Here is a 21,113-nt window from a genome sequence, read left to right on the forward strand (position 1 = left end):
GGCGGCCCCGCCCACCCCCCCAGAGCCTGGAGGCCACGCCCCACCCCAACCCACCCCACCCGCCGAGCCTGGCGGCCACGCCCCTCCCCTCCTCCCGCCCGCCCGGCGGCCCCGCCCCGCCCCCCCCCTCCCCCGCCCCTGACCCCTGACCCCGCGGCGTCATAGCAGCAATGGCGCCACCCAGTGACTTCCTGTCCAAGCGCTCTATTGTTCTTTATGAGGATTTTCAAATCTTATTTTGGAGGTTAAAAAAAAACGCGCCGATGGTGCCGGCTCTGCCCAGGCGGCGCTTCCTCTCGCCTTTCCCACTTGTTATTCCGTCTGGGGGAAGGAAGATGTCGGGGGAGGAGGTCGACGACGGCCGCCGGCGGCGTTTTCGCGGTGAGTTGTGTGTGTTTTCTTTTTTTTTAAAAAAAAAAATCTGCGAAAAAAAAAACGAAACCTCACGCAAAAAAAAATATAAAATCCCCCCTCACACAGAGAGAGAGAGAGAGAGAGAGAAATAATAATAAATATAATATGAATATTGTTTCAGTGGAGAAGGTGGCGCAGGCCGTGAGTCAATGTGTTGGACTCGAGGTCTCCACAACAACAATAACAACACATTAAATCCCCCCCCCCCCCTCCTCCTCCTCCTCCTCCCCCTCCTCCTCCTCACTCCCTCTAATTATTTATTCATCATTATTTTTATTTTCAATGATCAAATGGAAGAAAGGAGGGAAGAAGGAACCAAAAAAAAAAAAATCACCCCGGCATTCGCCAGCCCCTCTGTACTTTTCTCTCTCTCTCTTCCTCTTCTTTCAGTCACACACGCAAAAATATATATATAATTGCCTGAACTTTTATTTTAAGGGGGAAAAAAAAGATTCCCCCCCCCCCCCCCCCCCCCCCCGCCTTACAAGCATTTGTGTGACTGACTGATCCAAACCTTTATCTTCATAACAAGTGTTTGGAACATCCCAGCACGTTGGGAAATCCTTTTCTCTCTCTCTCTCTCTCTCCTCTCCTGGGATTTTCTTTCTTTCTCTCCACAAGTCCTTAGAAAGATTCTTGCCCCATATACATGTCATTTTTAGCTCCTTTCCCTCTCCTCTCTCTCTTCCCCCCCTTTGTCAGTCCAAGGGTGTGATTTATCTTTTATTTCTCTCTCTCTCTCTCTCTCTCTCTCTCGTGGTTGCCACATGATTAAATTTTTTAAACAGTTTGATGACATGTCGGTGATTATGATGCCAGGGGGGAACGTCATTAATCCTCTTGGTATAAATAAACAGGCATATATTTCTGGACTTTAACTCTGCCCAGTAGGAAATCCTGATTTTTATGCTGCATCCGAGCCCCTTCTGTCTGTCATGAATGTAAGCAGAAGCGCCTCTCTCTCTCTCTCTCTCTCGGGGTGTTGCTGGGCCGCATCCAGTTTAGGTGGATTAGATAAAAAGTCTTGGCTCTCTGGAGTAAGAGTCACTGTAACTCCTCCGCCGTGTGTTTCGTGGTTAGTTCTTTTTTTGGTTGGCGGCGGGCGGGGGGGGGCGGGTGGTTTGTTGTTGCTGCCGTTGCCATAAAGCGCGGATTAGAAGGCGAATTTGTGTTTTTTAAATGCAGCCTTTTTAAGTGATTCTTATCTGTGTCAAGTCGAACACATCACATCAGAATGGGCAGTTCAGAAAGGATTTTTATTTTTGGGAACGTGTGTGTATGTGTGTATTGGTAGAAATACCGCGTCATTGGCAGACTTAACAGTGTACAAAAGAGTATTTGATGTGTGAAGTCGTGGATTATATCCCCCACAGTATCTCCACTACATTGTCTCTGAGCGATGGAGGATGCGATTGTGCCATCCCTGTGAAACTTTTATCTGTTATGGTTGACAGCTGTGGATTTTTGTGTCCTGAAAGGGTAGACCTGGGAAATTTTTGAGTATTTTTGGAGAGGGGGGCGTGTGATCCCTTCTGATGAAAACAGGCGCTTACAATCTCGGATTTGGAGGTCAGTTTGCAATTTCAGGTTTGGAGGTCAGCTATGGCGTAATTAGACCACATATATTGTTTTAGTAAACGGCATTATTCTGCAATTTGCCAGATTATCTTCGTGGTGTTTATAAACAGCTGGTACATTCTATCAAAAGTGCAAATTCTGCAAATAGCCCTGAAGTAATTCTGATATGTAGGTGCAAAGTGTAAAAAAACTGCACAGATCGCAGATCACCATGTCATGAATTGTGTCATGTTGTGGAATTTCTAAATGGCTGGTATCCATAGGCAAATTTACCTTTCATGATGAGAGTGTATTTGAGTGTTCATTTCAAAGTATAAAAAAGTTTCACTTGATTGAAATGCATTGCAAGATATCACAGTCCATAGGATCATAGAAAAGTTTATGGCACAGAAAGAGGCCACTTGGCCCATCATGTCTGTGCCAGCCAAAAAACAAACCACCCAGCCAAATCCCACTTGCCAGTATTTGGTCCGTAGCCCTGCAGGTTACGGCACTTGAGGTGCATATCCAAACACCTTTTAAATGAGATGAGGGGTTTTGCCTCTACTACCTTGCAGGCAGAGAGTTCCAGACTCTCCCACACTCGAGGAAAAAAAAATTTTCCTAATCTTGCCCCCATCCTTCTACCAATCACTTTAAATCTATGCCCCTAGTCCCTGACCTCTCTGCTAAAGTAAATAGGCCCTTCCCTCACAATTTTGTACATCTCAATCAAACTTCCATTCTTCATATCTCCTCTAATTTCTGTATTCCTTTTACTCAATCTAACGAAAATCTCTTAGTTCCCACTATCTTCAGCCCTTTTTGTACATGTAAAGATACTGTTGCTTGAGAAGATTGGGTATTCTATAAATTTCTATGCAAGTGATTCTTTTTAAAAAATTACAAAAACACTGTTCTCATCTTGAATTGATTTTCTTTGGCAGCACCAGTTATTGTATGAGGACATTACATATGTTCCAGTAAACTCTTGTTAGGATTCTGTGTTAAATACACATTTCAATAAGTGCCTTAGTTTAGTGAGCAACTGATCCCAGGTTTGATCAGTGGTGAGTTGGCTGAACATAGTGGGAGGAACATAGCAATTAGTCTCCGTACTGGTGTTAGGTATGGAAAAATCACCCAAGGCTCCTGATTGCTCCAGCGAATCCTTTTGGGCTTTTAACTTGAAATCTGAATATCTTAATCCTGAACTTTTTTAAATTAAATTTTGTTCTAAATCATGCTTTGCTTTTGAAATTTTTAAGTTGCGCATGATTAGGTATTATCACCAAGGTGCCAGTCAAGTCTAAAGGAAAGCAGCTCATTTTTGGCACACGACTTAACGTTAACAGTAAAATTTGAAAGCGCTTGAATGCAGATGTAGGGTGTGGGCAGAATTGAGTTCAGCTGTGATTGTCTTACCTTTTCTCCACCTCGCCTCTTTGCCACTCCACCACTTGAGCAGCTTACAAATGCTTAATATCGATGTTCATGTGTAAAGAATGGAGCACTTTGTGGGTGAGGTTCTGGAACATCCTGGTGCCTGTCGAACCTTACGCCAGCAGGAAGCCAATTGCTCTAACAGGAGAGCAGTAAAAGGAGAAAATTTAGCTGACAAAGGTGAAAGAAACCTTTCAAAGATCGTTGGCCGTCTCCTGCCAGCTCTGTGCCTGTGGCCAGTTTCAGACTGACGGTATGTGTGAAAGCTTGGCAAAGTTGGTAACACTCTCCCCTCTAAGTCAGAAGTTTGTGATTCTAGTCCACTCTGACCTGAATGCATAATTTAAGTTGACATCTCAGTGCAATACAATACTGCTATAATGGCAAAGGCACTGTCCTTCAGATGAGATGCTAAAATGAGATCTCATCTGTTCTAGTGTTTCAGGTGGATGTTAAAGATCCCATGCCACTCATCAAAGAAGAAAATTCTTCCAGTGATCTGGCCAATATTCATCCCTCAACTAGTGACACTAAAAACCGATTAACTGATCATTTATATCCTTGCTGTGAAAAGTGGCTGACGTGTTTGCCTACATTAGTCTGTGCACTTCAAGGTAATTAATTCATTGTATGCGAAGTACTTTGAGACAATTAAGTGTATATATTGGATCCTGCTCACCAGTTATCCCTGTCCTTGTTACTTATATTGAATTCTGGTTGCTCAAAATCTTAATTTTAAGATTCTCAACCTTAAATCTCTGTTTTCTTACCCATTCTAAGTCTGTAACTTTCTCCAGTCCTACAGCCACTGTCCCCAGCACACCCAGCTCCTGCAAAACTCTCTGCTCTAACTTTTGACTTTTTGTATGTTCCCTCCCTCCTTCACATCCATGGTGACCATGTCTAGACGCTACATTCTGGAATTCACATCATAAATCTCTCCACCTTCCTCTCCTCATTAAAAATCCTCCTTAAAACCCATCTCCGACCAAGTGTTTGGTTGCCCCACCTAATAAACAAATAACTTACCTTTATATAGCTCCTTTCATGACCATGAGACATCTCAAGGTGCTTTACAGCCAATTAAGTACTTTTGAAGTGTAACTCCTTTAACCTGCTGTCAATCTTTGATTACATCTCTGTAAAGAGCTTTGAGACGTTTTCTACATTAAAGATGCTTTATCAATACAAGTCTTTGACTTCTTCCCCTTCCTATAGATAAGCTCCTAACCTTATTGACTGTCCAGCTGAGATTGGGTGAAGCTCAGCGGACTGACATGCTATCACAGTAAGATGGTGTGGTACAGTGTTTCTGTGAGACATTCCAGCTGATTTTCTTTTCTCTTTTGCTTGCACTCCACCATCGAGTGGGCTCGCGCTAGTCCATAGTTAACTCTGTAGTTGCTGGTACCTTACGCAAGTGGCCAGTCTTCAGGTATGACCCGATATAGTCAATATCACCAAAGAAAGGTGTTGCTGAGCCCAGTTTTCCAACCCCCACCCCCCAACTTTGTCATACACACTTTCAGCAAGGCTCACTAGATAGTAATCAGAGCTGATGAACTCTGGAATACTTTCTGTCTGGGCACCAGGCCTTTTTTAGTACCAAGGTTAGATCAGCTAATTCAGAAGTGATTGGGAATCAAATCTGATGTCCTCTGGCCTGTATGATTTTTGTCTTTATACAATCTGTGGATTAAGAGTCGGTATATATCTTCTGTTGCAAGTTGCAAATGCCTGTTCCTTTTTGGATTTTAAATTGCAGCAAGATGTTTGTTCCCAGCTATTTCTCTGTTAAACATGTTGATAGGCTTTTCTGTAATTGTAAGATATTATTCTTGTTTTGATGTCCAGTCTTCAGCAAGTTCTTCTTTAACAGTGGATGGATAGTGAGAGTTTTCTGATGTTCCTACTGGTGAATGGTCAATAAATTACACATTGTGTCACTGTTAATTCAACTCTCACTGCATTGTTAAAACATGGGATCTTATCAAGCAACTGTGCATGTGAAGCATATGTACTGACTCAATGAATGTTGTGCAAAATGAGCCAGAGGAAATGTGATGATCAAGCGGTCCCCTATTACAAAGCTGAAAACTCTTATGTTTTGAATGTTTTCGTGTCTTTCCTTCCCCTTTCATTGGAGGTCTGACTCATGCTGTGATTCAGTTCAGTTCTCAGAGCAGTGCTCTGAAACTTCAGCTAAGTGGGCATTCTTGAGAAAGCGAATGTTCGCAGGCCAATAATATTCAGAGGCATCTCAGCCAAATGTCTGATGCCCACCTGTGCACATTCCAGCTGGGATGATTGGATAGTGACTGCAATGCCTGTGGACAAGGTTTATGTAGTTAGCTTCAGCACCTTCAGCTCCTATAATAGCTAGCCCAGTTGTAACGGTCTCTTCCACCTCTTTTAGATCAGCCAACTCAGCATAGATCTAGAATTCAAACGTAGAGCTATCATATATTGTTCTCTATCACACTGGATAACACATTTATCCTCGGGGCTTTTTGGAACAGGATTGAGGCAGGGTGTAAAAGAAAATCATCTTGTTTTGCACTTTGTATCCAGCAGTAACTTGTTTCACTTCTAAGTAATTTGGCAGTGACTTTCACCTCGAAGATAATATCTACTTCATTTGTATACATTTGCAAAGAGAATCCTAGAATGGTTACAGCATAGAAGGAGGCCATTCGGCCAGTTGAGCTCTTGCCGGCTCTCTGCGAGAACAGTTTAGCTAGTCTTGCTCCCTGGCCCTTTCTCCATAGCTCTGCAAATATTTTCCCTTCAGGTGCTTATCCAACTCCCTTCTGAAAGTTCTGATTGAATTTGTCTCTAGCGCTCTTTTAGGCAGCACATTCCAGATCCTAACCACTCACCGTGCATCAAAGTTTTCCCTCATGTCACCTTTGGTCCTTTTGCTAATCACCTTAAATCTGTGTCCTCAGGCTCTCGACCCTTCTGGCAATGGGAACAGTTCCCTGCTATCCACTGTCTAGATCCTTTCTGAGCAAATGCTAATGCATTTATGTAGTTGACAATAGGATAAATGCAAAATACTGCGGATGCTGGAAATCTGAAGCAAAAACAAAAATAGCTGGAAAAACTCAGCAGGTCTGACCGCGTCTGTGGAGAGAAAGACAGAGTTAACACTTCCAAAGAAGAGTCATATGGACTCGAAACGTTAACTCCGTCTTCCTCTCCACAGATGCGGTCAGACCTGCTGAGATTTTCCAGCTATTTTTTTGTTTTTGTTGTAGTTGATGATCGTTTATTTCAATACAATGTCTTTCATAAATCTAGACATCCTAAAGCAGTTCACAGGGCAGCATTGGACACTAACTAGGCAGAAAGGAACAGAGGTATATTTTGAGGATGATATTGAAGAATGTGGAGACAAAGGGGATAAAAAAAGAAAACAATGGTCAGAGATATGGAGGTGCTCACTGGAACATGGGGATATTAGATTTTGAATATTGGAACGTGGCCATGGAGGATTTACTTAAGTCAAACACAACAGCTGTGATCTTACTAATGTTGGAGTTGGCAAAAGTTTTGGTTCATCAAGTACTTGATACCAAACAAGCAATTGGACAGCATGTTAGTGGTCATGGAATTGAGGGCAAAACAGACAAATGGGGTTGAATGTCATCCATGTAGATAAAGAATCTGGGCCCCTATGTTTAGAAATGCTGTTATCAATGGAGAACATGTTGGGAAGAAGTAGATGGGTGACTAGGATAGAGGCATGTCTCACACTGGAAGTAACTGAGCATAAGCAGAGGAGCCATTAACAGAGATTAACTGACCGTACTGGGATGGGTCAGAATGAGGTTAGGGAAGGTAATGCCTTACAGGTTCATCACTGATAAGTTGTAATGAAGCTGGGGAAAATGGTCAATTATGTTGATGGCAGTATAGAGGTCAAGGAAGAATAAAATAAAAGCAAAAAACTGCGGATGCTGGAAATCCAAAACAGAAACAAAAATACCTGGAAAAACTCAGCAGGTGACAGCATCTGCGGAGAGGAGCACAGTTGACTTAGTTCTGTTGAAGGGTCATTCAGACTTGAAATGTTAACTGCAGATGCTGCCAGACCTGCTGAGTTTTTCCAAGGAAGAATAAAGCTATGTATTAGCAGTCACATCATTGATATCTTCATACTGAAAATGTGCAGTGGTGGGAGAGATGCACATGAAATCAGTTGGTGATGTATTCTTTATAATGGAAGAAGGGAGCACTGGCACTTACATCGTACTGTTCATGACCGCAGGATGTGCCAAAATTATTTATTGTCGGTGAATTGTTCCTGAAGTGTATTCAAGAATCTAGGTAAATATGGCAGCCAGTTTGCTCACAGCAACTTCAGCAATGAGATAAATAACTAATCTGTTTTTTTAGAAGGATTGAGGATAAAAATGTTGGCAAGGAGAGTGCCGTGGGGTCCTTTATGTATAATGAACAGGCAGCTCACCTGAAAGATGGCACTTCTAACAATGCAACACTCCCTCGATATTATACTGAATTATTGGGCTAGATCATGTTTCTGGAATGAAGCTTGAGCATCCCCCCCCTCCTGAATCTCCTGACTCAGGCAGAATGTTGCAGCAAGGCCTAGCTGATCTGAAAGGCGGTCGGAAGTTTCCTGGTCATTTTGCTTTCTTTGGTAAACTCAGTTAAGCTACTGGAGGAGCTAAAGTGTTAATGCTTTGTTCAAATTTACTTTATAAATTTTTTAATCTTATGACACATCAGTACATAGAGTCAGTAAAATTTTGGCATGATACACTGGGAAAGAATTATCGTGTGGGTGTTATAGTTGATCCCAGCTTCTCTGAGTTGTGTGGAGGGGGAAATTAACCAATAATCCCTCACCGCTATCTAGTGACTCCTGTTGGAATAGTCTGTGTTTGGACAAAGGGTTGCTTGGCTGTGATGTCATCCACAGTTGAATAGCTTGGTAGCACTCAATAACCAAAGTTGTATATGAAGAAGGATGAGTTGGATGAAATACCAGCGGGTTGTGTGTGCTTGTGGAACTGCACCCCAGTGAGCTCTGCCTTTAAGGAAGGAGAACATATGGGAAAGGAAATAGAAAGGGAATGTACAGTATACTTACTGCGAAAATTCAAGCAATCAGCAACAACTTAATTAGCTTACTCGTGGCATGAATAGACTGGAGTTATTACACAGCGAGATCTACAGAAAGAGAAAGAAGTGTTTTTCCACAAAAATGGTGATTGTCACTGGATGCAAATGAGAATTTGACATGGCTGTTAATTGCAGATTTGAAGAGATGTCAGGGTATAACCTCATCGTGAAGTATCTTTTTCTTTGTTTGTAAAAGAAAAGCAAATTGAAAGAAAAATCGCACGATGCTTGTCTTTCCAATTGAGGCCTGCCTTCCTCTTGCAGCACTGAGATAGAAGCTAAAATGCGACATTTCATTTGATTAGCTTTTTTGCCCCCCCCACCCCCAACCGGCCTCACCCCATCCCCTGCTGTTTTCTGTGTGCAGTAAAATAGCAGACCAAGGTGGTGGGAAACACAGTGGAAGATAAGGGAAATAAACTTGTGGATGGGGTTGTGTTTTTCAGGCAATACTTGAGGATAGAGTCATGGTCTGGGAGTGCTTCTTTAAAACAAAGAATTTTTTTTTTTGTTGCATACTTAGGTGTATAGAAAGAGTAGCACCAGATCAGAGAAAAACACACATTCCAAAAGTACAATTCATTGTCTCAGAGATTGGATTAATAAAATTGTAAATTGAAAATGATGAAGATACAGGCTAAGGATCCCATCTGAAACTGATACTCATTGTCTTTCTCTCTCTTTTGCAGTCCCCCCATCCCCCTCATGTTTCCTATTCCCTGTGCTGCCTCTTATTATTTCGGATTTCCAGCTTTCACGGTCTTTTTACCTCCACTGTTGAATTGCTAAAGTTGGCCATTGTCTTCTACCAGGACGAGTTTAAAAAAAAAAATAACTGGCTTAAACATAAGTGCATTTCTTTTTGCACATACCCTGTTTATACTGGAATCAGCAGCTGCTCCCTTTTTAAATTTCTTAAGGTATCGCCCAGAATAAACTGATACACCCTGCTTACACTAGCACAAAGCAGGGTAGTAATGCTAGCTTAAAACGGCAGCAGCATTTAAATCCCTGCATGGTAGAAAGAAAAAAATCAGGAAAACAGTGATTTGTATCTGTAAGCCATTTATGCAGCTGCTTCTCTGCTCACGGTAAAGAATCGAGCTTCAAAGAGATCAGTTTTTACGCTAGTTTTACACTGGTGTAGGTTAATCCACGGGTTTACATTAGAGGCTTGAAAACTTATATCAGGGTAAAATCTCCAGCGTAACTGTGGGTTACTCTATAATAGTAGAGATCAGCTCAAATGTAACATCAGAAGGTAATTTGGGGTATTCCTAAGGAAATCGATCCCGAGGTGGTTCCCTCTTGTTTCTGGGTTTGAAATTTTGATGCTGGTGTCCCCTTTTTTTAAATTGCCAACTTTTTTTGAGTGAAACTGGCTTGATTTTCTCTGATATCTCAGATTTATGCAGGTCCAAGTTATTTGTGCCAATATTTTGTAATGTGTTGAATGGCAAATAAGTGGAGGTAAAAGCTGATAAACACCCCGTCAACCCTTATCGTGTCTTGTTTTTCCTTCAGCAAAACTGTGGGGAACAATTCCTGCTATTGTGTAATTGTTCTAAGTTTGGGTATCTGACTCTATTAGTTTTGTGTTTAAGATAATCTGATGGCAGGCAATAGAAGTAGTAAACTAAATTTTTAAGAAATAATTTCTAGCCTGTGCCAATCTGTGAAACTCCAGAACTACTATGTCTTTGCAACTAGGGGTGACATGCCATGTATTCTGGCATTCTCTGCGTTTGCAGCATTTTGATGTGTAGACATTGTGGAACAAAACATTCCATTTTCAGCTGCAGCTTGTCAGAAATCACTGATGCTGATATGTGTCTGAGCAAACTTGAATCGTCCAGATATTGTCACTTTAGCTTGAGAGTAATTTTGGTTAGGTTATCTTCTGTTTAACTTGACGTGCATCAATGTTTTCCAGTACCCTTTTCCATCTTAAAGGATTGATGTTACTTGATCATCAGTGGAACGTAAAAATACTCTTAAGTGTAAATGAAGTGAATGCATTATCCCTGCCTGGGGTTGCCATTTTGAATCTGGGCAGGCTGATGAAACAGTGGCAGCAAGTGGTATGCTCAATGACGTGATGAGTATCATTCTGGCTAAGAGACGGAATGGAGTCAGCAGAAACTTGCAGGATTAGGAGAATGCTAAACCTACTATTTGATATAGTTACAGATGATGATGCCTCCTGAGGGAGTGTTATATAGTACTTACTTACACATTCAAAAAAAAGTTCTTTAAATTGACAAGCATGCAAAATCCAATGCACTAATTATTATTTTTGAATTGTTTGGATAGCTGACAGGCAACACATTAGGAAAATCCTGTAGTCGTAACCATATGTGCTATTGAAGTAAGATGGCACGTCAGCTTATTCTCACCTTTCATGAATAGGCTATTAACACATTCTGGGGCTTTTGTTGTGTGACTATCCATCGTTAAATGGCTGATTAATGGGGCAGTCCACAGGACAAAAGGGTGCAAGGTCACCTTAGATCACTGGGGGGTGTGCTGCAGCTGGGGGAAAGAGAAAAAACAATCACACTTGTTTATAACCAGAACAGCTTTTTCTTATCAAGAGATTTAGTTCTCGAGGAATGAGTAAAAGAAAATCCTGCACTCCCTGGTGTGTAGAACTTCTTCACAGGATAGCTGTGATGTGGCATACCCTAGTCAAAGTTAAAATTATATGACTTAATCAGCGTTGGTTTACATTTTTCCACTGTATGTACAATTTTAGGAAAAGATTAAAATGAGACCCACTTTTTTTTGGTACATAGAATTCACAATGGGCTCATTATCTTTTCTGTCTGGCTGAGTGAGCGGTAACCTGCTGAATTACGAGTGTGTTAAAACAACAGTTGGAATGATATTTGAAGCACTCGACAGCTCTTTGGTTCTTCGATACAATGATGTGATACTGGCCGAGAAAAAGAAAGAAGGTTCAAGATGTAAGAGTACACAAAACCGAGAGCATCGGCAAGTTCTCGGGAACTTGAGATTGATGTTGGCTGTGTTTATTAAGCAGCTTCTCTAACTGCTTTTGTTGAAACCACCTTGCTATATAGATGAAGCAAGAACCCAAAACTGAGTGTAGACAGCCACTTGCAAAAGCAGTTCTATAGTGTAATGAAGTGGGATTATTCTTATTGTTTGGGGTGCATCATGAGGAAGTGCCCTTAATTTGTAACCATGGATGGAGTTCATTGCTGTTGTATACTTGACAATGGACTTTAGTGTGTTATCAGGTGATGTGTAGTAGGTGTGTGTGTGTTTTCCAAACAAAATTGATCAGTGTATTTACCCTGGCAACAAAGATCAGCATTAATTCTATGGAGCAAAATCAGGATTTTAGGGCATTGAAACAGTTTTTGAATAAAAAATCCGTTTGGAAATAATTTTTAAGGAGAATGATGGATATTTGGAAATGATTACATGGCTGTTATCTACCTGAAGCACTCTGTTCATATCTGAAATCTCAAGAGCAAAGATCGAGTGGTTTATAACAGTCACATGGGCCCCTAAGATTAGATTTTAACCTTGAAATCACTTCCAGATACCTGTTGAGATCAAAGGATGGGAAAAATCTGCAAAAGCTTAATATCTGAAATAAAGACAGAATATGTCCAAAAACCACGGCAAACCAGTTAAAGTATTTATCCTTTCCGATACTGCTAAACCAGAATTTTCTGTTTATATTTCGGGTCTCTGTTCTTTTTGGGATAGAGGTGATTCTCTGCCCCGCAGAAACTGATGGTGTGCTCCATATTATTGTTAACTGAGTACAGCCATTAGATTTGTGACCCCTCTGTTGTGGGTTATCAAGAAATAATCTGCAGTTAAATACTGGAAAAATTATGCAACGGTTAAACTGTCAACTTGCATTCAAATAAATAGATTTTTTTTACAAAATGGACACTTCTTTAGCAAAAATGTGTAAATGATTTTTACACTACTGCTGTCAATAATGCTGCCAAAATTGGCTTTAATCCAAACCGTCTTCTTCGTCCCCATCCCCACCCTCTTCCTTCCAAGGAGGCAAATTGGATTCAGTTACCCCCCCCCCCCAGGGAACCCTGCTTGAAAGCATACGGACAAGGATCAATTTGGTTTAGCTGTGATTTCCCTCCCTTATACCAGTGATCTGGGCTATCGAATATCTGTCACTTGTGCAAGGTACAGGAGGGTAACCAGCCTCACTGATGCCACACCCCATTTGTCAGCACCAAGGGGAGGAGGGAAAATTGTCTGGATTATTTTTTACTCTTTTTCACGTCATGCTTGAAAAATTTGGGATCTTTCCTCCTTGTCCATTTTTCGCCCCCCCCCCCAACCTTGTCCTCTGCCCCCTCCCTCTTCATGATCTAATTAATCTTCAAAATTATATCTGGCATAAGCTAGGGAAATGGCATACAGTACTTATTATGAAGCTGCATTGAAAACTGACACTGATTTAGGGCATGTTTATATATTTTCAGGCATTGGAAAACTGTTTACATATTTCTGACGTTTGACAGTGATACAATATAAATTGTAGTGCAAAGTTCAGATAAAGTTTATAGACCGAGGAATTTGACAAGTTTTGGCATTCAGCATGTTAAGATTAAAACAGAATGAATGTGAACGTATTTTTCACTTTACCTTTTATCTTAAAGACAGTGAATTGTGCTGGGATATGGTTCATAGATGCTGACAGCTCTCTTGTTCAACTCCTGAGTGTTGGCAGCTGATTTTTCCTGCAACTGGTTTCCACATGGGCATGCTCCAGGAGTGACAATCCTTGGTAATATTTAGCCCATTTCGCTGAGGGCAGTAACTCCAAAATTACTACATTAAATTTCCTTATAGTTGCACTAGTTGAAATCAGCTAAGTCAGTGCTGGGCCTTTGTATGACTACAGCATGACATCATGTGGCCATTTATCTGCTAAACCATTGGGGAATGTATTGCACAGGCTGATTTTACAAAGTTTCTAAACACCACTTTTCCCTGTAATCCAGCTGTCTGGACTAATATGTCCAGTTATTTATATCTTCCCATTTACTCTTGATTTTTATCTTGCAGCACCACTGTTTATATGTTTGTGTTTTATTTTCATAATGTTGGCCAGACATGAGCTGGCAATTGACTTGTGTGGGGCTGAATGATCTGTTTCTGTGCTGCACTTTCTTTGTAATTCTGTGATCTTGTACCTCTCCCTTTCCTCCTGGTTTAATACATCAAGTTGTTTTTACCATTCCTCCTCTCCTGAGGGCTTGTTGGATGGTTCAGTGGGTGCTAGGTACTCTCCAGTACCTCAACCATCATACCATTCTTCAGCTGTGAGCATTGACTGTGCATGTCATGAGTGGGACATCACAGCCTATCACATACACATTTCCAGCTGGTATCGCTGAATGCACATCTACAGGATTCCTGCTTCGTTAATAATTTAGCAGCCTTGGCATAATAGTATTTCCCAGTAGAAAAAGCTGTGATATTGGTCTTTGGTGCTAATATTTTGAACTGATTTATTGCCCTGTTATTGCATTACTGGCATTTCACTTTTATCTGTCATAATGCTTCTTAGCATTTCATTCATTGACTGTAAAGCACTTTGGGGACAACTTGAGTTTGTGAAAGGCGCTACATAAATGCAATTCTTTCTTTTAGGTTTCAAAAGCATTATTACTGAAATGAAAGTTTTCTGGAGGCTGGTTCTGCAGAAAGGAGCCAGCTACCTCCATGGAATGTATAGGCTGGTGTCATGTTCCAGAAAGAAAACACATTGTGAATATGTTTGTATTCCCCTGCCACAGACTGAGAGACGGTCTCTCTTGTTACTGTATTTTTAGTTGCATGAACTTTTGGAAATTCTTGTCCTTCTGTTGACCCTAATTTTCTGTGAATATACAGTTGATTACTATGAAGGAGCAAGCTGTTGAGAGTCTCTCCCTGGTTTTGTAATTTTGTATGTTGGTGGATTAACAATGTCAGCTTTGTTATACATTGGTGTTAACTGTATTTATATGAAATCAGCCTTTTTTGGTTCAATGGACTTTACTGTTGATATATTATCTTAAAACATACGTCTCCAGTATTAATACGTTTGCGGATGAACTCCACCCTGAGCAGTATATGTAATAAAAACTTACATTTAAATCTTTTAAAAATTCAGCAATACTCACATTTCTTGGGTTACAGTGCTTCAACACTAGGTCACTCTACCCTGATAAAATTCTGCCTCTTAATTCTGATTAGTGTGGAGATTTAGTAGATAATCCATCTTCCATGCAAGCTCTGCTGTTGATCAGTATTCACATCTTCCCCCTAGCTGTGTTGCATGTCTAATGTCATAAGTGGTTTTACACAGGAACTGCATCTTTATTAGATTGGGTGTGTTGCACCTATAAATGTTTGCTTTGAAAAAAATGTTTTGATCTGAAGCTCGCCTATATTAATGTAGTATATCTTTTGAAAATTTGGTATAAATTAGGCATATCATTTTGTTAAGACTTTGTCAAAAATGCCATTTTTCTAGCTTTGCCTTATATTTCATTGTCATTTTTTCCAAGGGAACACTAATTGCATATGACCCATTCCATAGGAAAAACACAATGATCTAGATGCTGTCCAACCCTAGGTTTTGTCAAGCACATTAATACGTATTTAGATAGCAAGTTCCAGGGAAGGCGACATGAGTAATGTGTTTAGTTGGAAGTTACAGGCTGCCTGAGAACATTAAACGCTGTTCATAGTTTCAGTTCAGTAAGAATCACCTTCATGACCTTAACTGAATGCTATTCTCTTTCCCTGGGCTGCCCTCAGTCATTTTATTCCCCATGTGGTGTTGGATTACCTGCTTCACCTATCTGCTGACTTTGTTTCCTCATTTACAGCTAAAATTAGTTGGTGATTCTCAGCTGTTTGTTTACCCTTGTGTGAATCTTGTGTTGCAAACCCTGTCTGAAATGGCACTCCAGGACATGTATTTCTTTACACTGTCGGAGAATATTGGTTTGTTATCTTGAGAATATTTCTACGTATATATGAACATATGTATTAGGAGCAGGAGTAGGCCCCTCGAGCCTGCTCTGCCATTTAATAAGATCATGGTTGATCTGAATGTTACCTCAACCTCACATTGCTGCTCACCTCTGATAACCTTTCATCACCTTGTTAATCATGAATCTATGTAACTCTGCCTTAAAAATATTCAAAGACTCTGCTCCCACTGCCTTTTGATGAAGAGAATTCCAAAGATTCTCAACCCTCAGAGAAAACATTTCTCCTCATCTGTCTTAAATGAGCGACCCCTAGTTCTAGGTTCTCCTGCAAGAGGAAACACCCTCTCCACATCCACCCTGTCAAGACGTCTCAGGATCTTAAAGATTTCAATTACATCACCTCTTACTCTTCTAAATTCCAGTGGATACGAGCCTAACCTGTCCAGCCTTTCCTCATAAGACAACCCACCCATTCCTGGTATTGGTCTAGTGAACCTTCTCTGAACTGCTGCTGACACATTTATATCTTTCTTTAGATAAGGAGACCAGTACTGTGTACACTACTTGAGATGTGCTCTAACCAATGCCCTGTACAACTGAAGCAAAACCTCCCTACTTTTGTAATCAATTCCCCTTCGCAATGAATGTTAATATTCTATTAGCTTTCCTAATTATCTGCTATACCTGCATACTAACCTTTTGTGATTCATGCAATAGGACACCCAGATTCCTCTGAATCTCAGAGCTCCTCAATCTCTCACCATTTTGATAATAAGCTTCATTTTTATTCTTCCTGCCAAAATGAATGATTTCACATTTGCCCACATTATACTCTATTTGCCAGATCTTTGCCCACTCACTTAACCTATGTGTGTCATTTTGTGGTCTCCTCACATCCTCTTCACAATTTCCTTTCCTACCTATCTTTGTATCATCAGCAAATTTAGCAGCCATTCCTTCGGTCCCTTCATCCAAGTCATTTATATAAATTGTAAAAGTTGTGGCACACCACTCATCACATCCTATGTACAGTTCTTCCCTACCGTGTTCCAAGCCAGGCAGGTAAGAACTTATGGTCATAGTATAAATAAGGATTTCTGGTATACGTTCTCAAATCTGGAGATGTGTTTTCTGGTGTGGTTTTAAGATTTCGTCAGAATTTCCCAGTATCATCATGGACGTTCCCTCCAAAGTGCCCAAATTACCATTAAAAAAAAATTGTCACTGTTCCCGCGCCCCCCCACCGCCTTGCACACCCCTGCTCATGAAGTCACTGACTCATGTTGGAGTCCAGGGTCAGCAGCTATTGAATTACCCAAATGGCCCTTCCTCACCTGTGAACCTTGGTGAGTTTCAAGAGGCTGTTGAACTATAGCAAGCATCACAGCTAATCCTCAAATGGTTGATGTTTCCTGTCCCTGATTCCAGTGGCCATGTGTTAATTATAGTTGCTGCCTTGGCTCAGGTCACTTTACTCCGCACAGAGACTGGAAGGCTCTGGTCTTCAGATTTCCCTGTGGCTGCTGTGTGATCAATGGGCAGGAACTGTGTTTCTGTGAGACTGCTTCTGCTATATCTCTTCCTCGCCCTTCTCCACTCGAGTGTTTAGAGAAAGCAGAGTGCTGTCATAATCTGGCTGAGGTATGGCAAAATGTCCCCAGTGAGGGCACAGCCTTAAAGCTAGGGATTTACTTCTGTTCAGGCGAGCATGCCAGTCAGATGGGTCAGTGCCAGATTCCACAGATTGCTGCCATTCGCGGATCAGCTATCAGATTGCACAATTTTGCTTGGTGATGCATATACTGTAGTAAGACTTGTTAATATGTGATCACTGGCTGTATTCTAGAGAAATGTTTGTGTGTGGAACTTGGTGTTTTGCAGCATAAGCAGAGGTCTTTGGCAATACACGGTGGTGTTATTTGTGAATGGATGACGTTGATGCGTATTGCGTATCCATTGAGAAACAGTAGTGCTGAATTTTGCAAATCGGAGCCAGCAAGTGGCTTTCTCACCAAACTCTGAATAGCCTCAGAAAGTGCACTTGCTGCATATTTCTGTTTATATTCAAATAATTTTTGCTAGGGTTTTCTTCATGTAATCCCACTTTTGGACTGAAAAAAACACAAGCTTTTTTTGATCCACTTTCACATATCCTGCTTTTTGCCATGATTTATCCTCTGTTTAGGATGATTGACTTTTAAAAATAAATTTGAAAGATATACCATTTTTAGACAAATTCTTCTCTTAAGTTTTCCATTTTGGAAAATGCAATATAGATATAGCACTGGATTTTGAATCCTGTGAATGTTTGGAGTATTTTAAGAGATGGAGCTAGTGTCTAAGTCTTCATCTCTGAGCCAGAACTGGGACTATAGTAAGCTATCAAAACTATAGCTTAATTTCTGCACTGAAAGAAGTGATTTCCTGTTTCTAGAAATGCCCTGTTTTTTTTAATCCTCCTCTGTCTTGCTGTAGGATGAGGTAAGGACTCAGTGCCCCTTGCCCCTTCCCTGCTTTCTAACAGGCTAAACCCGTAACTTCCTGCTTGCTGGCCTGTGTACACCTTGGGGAAGGACCAGGGGCCAGAACTGAAGCGCTCAGTTGTGAATTTCGAACAACTGCACAAGTATAAGCTTGCCACTTGAATTGTTTGTTACTCCAGTGGGTATTGTGCACTGAGGAATTTGCCCCACTGCATCATTCTAGGGGTTATTCCTTGAAGAAATTTGGTAATAAATAAAGTGCGAGTAAAATGTAATCTGGGTCTAATTCAGCCTGTACTGGGGCTAGTTTTGGGAATTTCAGTGCTGTGTGGCTGTATCGGTGTCAGCCTGAACATGTCAGCATAATTTGTGACCATTTTAGCAAGCAGCAGATTGAGAGGAGGATGTAAGAACAGGATTAGCTCACTAATTATATCTTGCCAATTTTCCTGGCTTTGTGGATCTCTGCTTATTAATATCAGTGGGCTTCATTTTGTTAAAATACAATATTAAGAAAGCTCAGTATGTCAGTCTGCACTGAGAATTATGTGCTTTTAACCAATAAGTCTAGTTTTCCATTAATGTAGCTCATCGTATTTTTAAATAACTGTTTCTTTTCCAATTTTGTATGCTTACCTTTCCTCTCCTGCACATGCAGCTTATAACAGAAAATAGTACCACAATTGGCCCTAACCCTCCTGTGTTTCACTGAAATGGCCACTTTTCATAGGTGTTCACTTTGATTCCCAAATATCCAGCTCAGCTTCTATAGGACATGGCGTCTTTTTAAATGTTCTGAATTTTACCAAGTGAGCTCACTCAGTATGGCTCTGACTCCATACGTTATGAGGGAGATTGGGATATGTTAGTATTCAGAAGATCCTGGTTGTCCTTGTACACAAATCACAGGAAGTTAACATGCTGGTAAAGAAAGCAATTAGGAAAACAAATGCTATGTTAGCCTTTATTACAGAAGATTTGGAGTTTAAGAATGAAGAAGCCTTACAGCAAATGTATGAGACCTTGGTGAGACCATAACCTCGAGTACTGTGTACAGCTTTGATCTCCTTACCTAAGGAAAGATTTATTAGATACAACTGATTCTGGGGATGAGGGGATTGTATTGCAAAGAGAGATTGAGTAGACTGCACCAGTGCTCACTCAAATTTAGAATTATTGGAGGTGATCTCATTGAAACACAGAATCTTAAGGTGTTTGATAAAATAGATGCTGGGAGTTTCTTTCCCCTGCGTGGGGAGTCTAGAACTTGGAGTCACAGCCTCAGGCTAAGGAATCAGCATTTAGCACTAAGTTGAGGAAAAATTTCTTCACTCTCGAGCCTGTGGTCTTTGGAAATCCCTATCCCAGAGAGATGTGGGTGCTAAGTTGTTGAATGTGTTCACAACAGAGATTGATAGATTTTTGGATACCAAGGGTTATGGGCATAATGTGCGAAAGTGGAATTGAGGTTGAGGATGGATCAGCCATGATTGTATTGAATGACAGAGTAGGCTTGAAGGACTGAAAATCTATTTCTATTTTATATATTATGCTCTTAATTCCTTGGGTGCTGGTTGCCTTAAGTATTTCATTAAGTTGTTATTAAATATGAGTTTCAGAATGAGCATTAGCAAACTATTTGATTATATAGGCCACTGTAACCGAATCTGATCTGAACTTCCTTCACAGCCCCAGTGCAATTTCCACAATATGTTACTGAGTAGTGGAAAGCATGGGAAGCTTAGGTGATTTTTATTTATATTTTTTGCCTTTCCTAGTTCAGGAGTGTTGAGTCCAATTTTAGCACCCCAATTGCTGGGATCAGCTAATTGAGCATAGATTGGGGATGAAACCTGGGACTTTCTGGTCTTCATGGCCATCATGACACCTGATGCATTCACTCCAAGCTCTTAGGAGAGGTAGAAGGATAGTATTTGTTTTATTCATTCACAGGATGTTGGCTTCGCTGGCTGGGCTAGCACTTATTGCCCATCCCTAGTTGCCCTTGAGAAGGTAGTGGAGAGCTGCCTTCTTTAACTGCTGCAGTCCATGTGGTGTAAGTACATCCAGAGTGCTGATAGGAAGGGAGTTCCAGGATTTTGATCCAGTGACCAGTGAAGGAATGGTGATATATTTCCAAGTCAGGATGGTGAGTGACTTGGAGGGGAGCTTGCAGGTGGTGGTGTCCCCATCTATCTGCTGCCCTTGTCCTTCTAGATGGTTGTGGTCGTGGGTTTGGAAGGTGCTGTTCGAGGAGCCTTGGTGAATCCCTGCAGTGCATCTTGTAGATGGTACACTCTGCTGCCACTGTGTGTGAATGAAGTGAATGTTTGTAGATGTGGTGCCAATCAAGTGGGCTGCTTTGTCCTGGATGGTGTCAAGCTTCTTGAGTGTTGTGGGAGCTGCAATCATCCAAGCAAGTGGAGAGTATTCCATCACACTCCTGACCTCTGACCTCTCCCTTGTAGGTTGTGGACAGGCTTTGGAGAATCAGGAGGTGAGTTACTCCTCGCACGAGTCCTAGCCTCTGACCTGCTCTTGTAGCCACAGTGTTTATATGGCTAGTCCAGTTCAGTTTCTGGTCAATGGTAACCCCCAAGATGTTGATAGTGGGGGATTCAGTGATGTTAAAGTCATTGAACTTCAAGGAGTGATGGTTGGATTCTCCCTTGTTGGAGACAGTCATTGCCTGACACTTGTGTGGTGTGAATGTTACTTGCTACTTGCCAGTCCAAGCCTAGATGTTGTCCAGTCTTGCTGCATTTGGACATGGGCTGCTTCAGTATCTGAGGAGTCGTAAATGATGCTGAACATTGTGCAATCATCAGCAAACATTCCCACTTCTGACCTTATGATGGAAGGAAGGTCATTGAAGAAGCAGCTGAAGATGGTTGGGTCTAGGACACTATTCTGAGGAACTCCTGCAATGATGTCCTGGAGCTGAGATGACTGACCTTCAACAACCACAACCATCTTCCTTTGTACTGGGTATGACTCCAACCAGCAGAGAGTTTTCCCCTTGATTCCCATTGACTCCAGTTTTGCTAGAGCTCCTTGATGCCAC

General features: G+C 41.2%; 1 protein-coding gene across 3 annotated transcripts in view; it reads left to right on the top strand.

Annotated features, from left to right (window-relative positions):
• The first annotated feature begins 210 nt into the window (after nucleotides 1-210).
• usp49 (ubiquitin specific peptidase 49) overlaps nucleotides 211-21,113 on the top strand; it is a 71,263-nt gene continuing 50,360 nt past the window's right edge. For all 3 annotated transcript variants that reach the window (XM_041195429.1, XM_041195430.1, XM_041195431.1), the window contains exon 1: nucleotides 211-381. The gene's annotated coding sequence lies outside the window, so the exon portion shown is untranslated. The remainder of the gene's footprint in view (nucleotides 382-21,113) is intronic.

Source organism: Carcharodon carcharias, chromosome 9 (genome assembly GCF_017639515.1).
Source record: "Carcharodon carcharias isolate sCarCar2 chromosome 9, sCarCar2.pri, whole genome shotgun sequence".
Classification (NCBI taxonomy): domain Eukaryota; kingdom Metazoa; phylum Chordata; class Chondrichthyes; order Lamniformes; family Lamnidae; genus Carcharodon; species Carcharodon carcharias.